General features: G+C 40.9%; 1 long non-coding RNA gene across 2 annotated transcripts; it reads right to left on the reverse strand.

The window, feature by feature from the left end:
• Window positions 1-482: 482 nt before the first annotated feature.
• On the reverse strand, window positions 483-1,122 carry LOC138473643 (uncharacterized). 2 transcript variants are annotated; one of them, XR_011268827.1, is made up of 3 exons: window positions 1,052-1,122; window positions 846-970; window positions 483-617 (listed from the first exon to the last, which is right to left on the reverse strand). It is a non-coding gene; the product is annotated as an uncharacterized lncRNA (long non-coding RNA). The 2 variants fall into 2 exon arrangements; XR_011268826.1 differs by lacking the exon at window positions 1,052-1,122 and having other exon boundaries at window positions 846-1,041.
• Between the last annotated feature and the right edge of the window lie 4,731 nt (window positions 1,123-5,853).

Below are 5,853 nucleotides of genomic sequence, written 5' to 3' on the forward strand. Positions count from 1 at the left end.
GAACGGCCTCTCTGCCTTTCTTTGCCATGACCCAGATCTTATTAAGTTACGGAATCTCCTCAAGACCTTCATTTTCTCCTCTTCTTTCTCTCCCCTGCAAACCTTCCCTTGCTCCTGCACCGTTCTGCTGACTAGCTGCTTGGTTTTCCACTGAGTGAGTCTTACAGGACACCAGCCCCCCCGTACAGTCCCCCCTGCACTTGCCCGCAGGTCTTCCTGCACTGCCGCCTGGCCGCCCTTGTATTACCGGTTTGTGATTTCCCTTGGAGTCCCGGCCTTCCTTGCACTTAACTCAGGCCCCTGCTGCTCTGAGTGAACTACTCTGTGGAACAAGAAGCTAAGTAAACTAACCCAGCTACTCAGTCGCTCTCTGTGTGCACCCAAACAGGGTTTAGTAATTATTAAGGCTTGTCAGACCAAAGGTAATTGATATTAGTTATGAGTTTGTTTCAAAATGATCTCAAGACATCATAGCCAAAAGGTTTCTTCATTAGAAATTGTATTTCAAACATATTTTTATTCCAAATCTCTTCAAAATGAGGAAACCATCAGTTTATCAACAGTAACAAATTCGTGTGCCAATGAATTTCGGAGATAACTCCTTCTTTACAGCGAATCTTAAGAGTTTACAATGTAATATACATTTTTCACACAGTTTGTAAAAACATTTACCCAATTTACATTCGTGATTGCAATGAAGAAAGAACATACCACATTCATGATGTTTTCAGAATTCCAGACCGCACATGTAATCAAAAACATTGAAAGAAACCAAATGAGTGAACAAGAAAATAAAGAAAGATGAATCACAGCCGTATCTGTACTGTCTCTGATTGAATTGTTACCTGTACTGTCTCGTAGAACTGTAAAGGTTGCTGTTGTACGAGGTTGACTCTGAGCTTAAATGTCTCAGCTTGATTCATTCATAGTCAATGACTCGACGTGTCACGCCGAACCGAAGTAAAAGCTGCTGCAAATGTATAGAGACTGTAAGTATGGCTGAAGTCTAACGTGAGGCGAAAAAAGTTCACAGCTTAACATGCTGACTCACCCTCATGGCGTCTCGTAGCTCCCGCTGTGTATGCAGAGCCGGGGACGCGCGCAACATTCCTGATAGTCCCGTCGCCATGGAGACGGGACTCTTTTGTAATTAGGTCGCGAGTAGTCGCAAAAACTAAATAGTGATTCGATATGTACGAAATAAGGATTAACAACTATTGTTGTGGTGTCAGAGCTTAGTGGGGATGCATATATAAAATAATAATGCTGACAAACTAAATATATAACACAAGTACGTGTCATTGCTAAGCAACGGTATGTATATGTTAAATCAGAAACAGAAACAGAACGGTCAACTGAAATGATCGTAATGAGCGGATAGCGTGATTCTAGCCGTGTATGGAAACTGCACTAAGCGTTGACAAACAAAGAATAGAAAAGGGGACAAACTTGTCATCTTAAAGCTATATAGCCACATTCATTGTGGTTATAGGTAAGCTCTATTGAGAATATGCAGGGCAGGCATCAGGTGTCGCAAATAGCGACACCTTGAGTCCCAGATGTGTTAGGCATCCGGGAGAACCTCCCTGACAACTCTAAAAATAAATTTGGTATTTACATCTGGTATTTACATACACTGTAAAATATCATCTTGTATACATCAAATCTTGTGTACTGTGCCGAGTGGATAATTAGTAAAACATATTGTAAGTTCAATACAAATGAAACACCAAATTACATCAAATGGTGAGTGCAACACCTTGCGAAACGTATTGGATAACATAAACAATATACAATCAGATTCCAACTTTAGTCCATGCGAAATCCAAAAATATGTTAACTAAATGAGAAACATGTTAATGCTGCCATACATACTGAAATTGTAGATGTGTATGTGTCAGTACAGCATGTCCCAAAATCGAATTAGATAAAGCAGTGTAAGTGAATTTCTTCATTGAGTCCATTCAGGGTTAAAGACCCCAATTTATCAATCCAGAAGGTCTCCCTTCTGTTGAGTCTCAGACCAATATCTTCATGAGGATTATTCTTAGTAATCACTTCCAAAATCCGAAACTTGATCTGTGACACATTGTGTCCTTTGTTTACCCAATACCGAGCTACTGCGGAATTCAAATTCTTGTTGCGGATACATGAACGATGTTCGTTCCACCGTGTCTTGATTGGTCATGTAGATTGTCCAACATAGTATTGTCCGCAAGGGCATTTGATCCCATAGATAGTATTGATAGTATCACATTTCCCATATGTTTTAAGCTTGATTTTTTTGCCTGTCCTTGGATGGTATGCCAGGTCACCTTTTAAAACAAAATTGCAGTTTGTGCAATGTAGGCAAGGGAATGTTCCAGTGCGGTGAGTAATAGGTTCTTTAATCAGTGGCCTTGTCTTTACCAATTCATCCCGCAAGTTACCGCTTCTTTGAAACGCAAATACGGGTAATTCCTGAAACAAATGTTGTACCCTTATGTCGCTTCTGAAAATGCTCCAATGTTTTTTTATTGTATTTTTGATTTTTTGACTTTGCGTAGAAAACTTGGACACATACACTGGAGATTTCAATTATCTCTTTTCTTTCATAGTTGGCGCTAGTAATGTCTCACGATCCAGCACATTAATCCTTTGGATTGTGGAATTCAATTCATCTTTGCGATATCCCCTAGCAAGAATTTCTCACTCATCTCCGTTTGTTGTGATATGTAATCATTGGGATCACTTACAATTCGCTTCACTCGAAGTAGCTGACAGTATGGTAAATTCCGAATTAGGCTAGGTTGGTGGAAACTTAGACGATGTAGAAGATTATTTCTGTCTGTCGGTTTGCGAAATAGAGTGGTACTATAACCTTCATCTTCTGTTCTTATTTGTACGTCCAAGAAATTAATCATAATGCTGGATACTTCTTTGGTGAATTGGATTCCTACCCACACCTGATTCCACCTTAGTATGATACTCTTCCCACCCTAGTACCTTCCACCACCCTATAAAAAAAGAAACATGTTTAATTGAAGGACAACAAATATCTGCAACACTTATTTACCATTTTGCAATTTGTTGTACTTCAATTAAACATGTCTCATGTATTCAACTTTAATTAAACAGAGAGGGTGTTCTAATAGCTTTATAGACCTGCAGCTCTGGCCGTACCGGGCGTTATGGTCCCTCATACCTCATTAACACCTGGTACTGCCCTTGCTGCAGGTCTATAAAGCTATAGTATTAAACAGAATAACATATACCCAAAAGTCCATTTTAAATATATTAAATCTAATTACTGTGATTTGTATCAGGTAACGAATTTATCTGTGACTTTTGTTCCTTACAATGCCCATTTGGGTGTGCATTAGTCTATATATCATTTTACAGACATGATGTCACAATTCATCAATTGTAGTGGAATCGGCCATACCTCAAAGGAACACAAAAAGGGCCAGATACTTAAAAATAAAAAAGTGGCCAAATTTGAGATTTGTATTTGTACTTTTATTTAATGTATACAGTGCTTTTCACCAAAGCGCTAATAGAAAGTAATTAACAATGGTACAATACAAATGAGCAGCAGATTCAACTGAACAAAACAGAAGAGGGCAGAGGGTTAATTATTAGAAAGAAGGGATAAGAGATAGGTTTTAAGATTAGTCTGAAAGATACAAAGAGAAGAGGAAGAACGAATAGAAAAGGGAAGGGAGTTCCAATGTTTGGAGGCAAGAAGGGCAAATGGGCGGAAACGAGAAGAAGCACAAGGGGTTTTTGGGAAAGAAGGAAGATACAGGTTTTGGGAGCAGAGAGCACAGGGTTGAATACAAAGAGATAAGTGAAGAAAGATAGAGCGGAGCAAGGCCACGGATACACTTTGAAGACAATGAAGATGAAATTGTAAAGAAGACGGTATTCGAAAGGAAGAAGAGATATAGAAAGTAAAGAAGCTATAATAGAGGACCAAGAACACTTTGGAAAGAGAAGGCTAATAGAAGAGTTATAGAGTGAAGAAGATGGGAAACAGAAAGACCAATGAGAGGCGCTGAGCAATAGACAATACAAGAGAATAGCAAACTGGAAAGAAGGAGCTTAGTGGAGTAGCGGCAGGATCGAGCAGTAGAAGAAATATGTTAGGAGAAAGAAAGAGGGATCAACAATTACCCCTAAGTTATGATCAGAAGCAGAGAAGTAAGGAAGGAGGGAAGGAAAGAGAAGGGGGATGAACAGCAGAAGGAATCGTGGTAGTAGGAAAAAGTAGAACCTCATTCTTGGAGGGATTGAGATGGAGGAAGTATGAAGACATCCAGTTTTGGATTTCAGAAAGAGAATTAGAAACACTGGAGTGTAAACTATCATTGAAATAAGAAAAAGAGAAGAACATTTGTGTGTCATCTGAGATGTGCCGCAATTGTGCCAGAAATAAATGTGCCTAATTCACAGAAGTGCGCATGTCACAGCTGCACCACTTTAGAAAAGGGGCACAAAATGTGCACAAAGTGGGTGGAAAACATTTAAAACAAACAAATTAGGCATGCAAGTGTGCTGTGTCTACTAAAATTGAGTAAAGCCAAAGAATTCACACTTCCATTTGCTCTAAAGCACACAGGAGCAAGTGACCTCAAAAAGTGGGCGAATGCATAGGCCACCCAAATAAGTGAAGTAACCGCTTCCAGCGAAGCACACCACAAACATGTAAGGGCAGTACGTTGATTCTGTCGCAATATTCAACAATGACTGGTGCAGAAGCCATTATGCAACAGCTGAAACTCTTGAGTAGGAGGAAACTTGCAAGGGGAAATATGAGGAGGGTCAGCCAATTGGAACTGCCAGATGTTCTGGTCACCTTTCCCCATCTCATATAGTACCACCTGACCCTAGACAGTGGGGGATAGGACATATAGACCCTACCTCACCCACAATGCAAATGCATTCCAACCCACCCCTAAAGGAATGGCAGCTACACGTATGTATGGCATAACCAACAATCTGCAGTGTCACCTGCCGATGTCAAAGTAGCCAGCCTATGCATGAGGAGCAGGCCTGTAACCCAGCATTACCTGACATCACCATGCATGTGTTGCCCGTAGTCATTGCATGCCAACATGCATCTCTGGCACACTCATTGTAGATCAACAGCAACACCACATTGAATATACTGGGAATGTGTGTCCATAATATGCAGGCCGTGAAAAAACACCACGCATGCAATGCACATACAACCCACATGTGGCATCACCCCGACCTCACCATTCATGATGACAGTTCCAGAAGGAACGAGAATCAGAAAAGTAATCCATCGCACAACTGCATTTCAAAACCAAATGGAATACTCTTCACCCCAGATCAACAAATATGTAAAGAGCTCAAAATAAGAAAGAATGCACCCAGATTCTCATATCCCAAAAATGCAACTCCAACAAACAAAAATCATAGGCAAATCGACATAGAAATATGTCAATTTGTACTAACGATGGTTACGCCCTAATGGGGGGCCCTCGCTTCTAATAGTTGTAGATTGTACTGCAGACACCATAGAGTGGCGCTGTCCCTGTGGCTCCGAGGACGCCATGATGGGGGTTTAAGCTCCTGCTTAACCTGGGCATCATGGCCGTCACATAACCCTCTAGGGCAGATGCCAGTCTGTTGGCGGCAGCAATGTTGTCTGCAAGTTGAAGGATTTGCCATCTAATCATCCTTCTGGACATACCCATCTGCCCATTCCTCCGCTCTAACAGATCTCCCACTAGGACCCATTAGGACCCCCTGATATATCATCCATAGAGCCAGACGACAAACTTGTTTTCGGCTCATGAAGAAGAGAGTATTCTCGAAAACGCGTCAGCCACCCACATTGAAGCT

Source organism: Ambystoma mexicanum, chromosome 8 (assembly GCF_040938575.1).
Source record: "Ambystoma mexicanum isolate Mex_15411 chromosome 8, UKY_AmexF1_1, whole genome shotgun sequence".
Lineage (NCBI taxonomy): Eukaryota > Metazoa > Chordata > Amphibia > Caudata > Ambystomatidae > Ambystoma > Ambystoma mexicanum.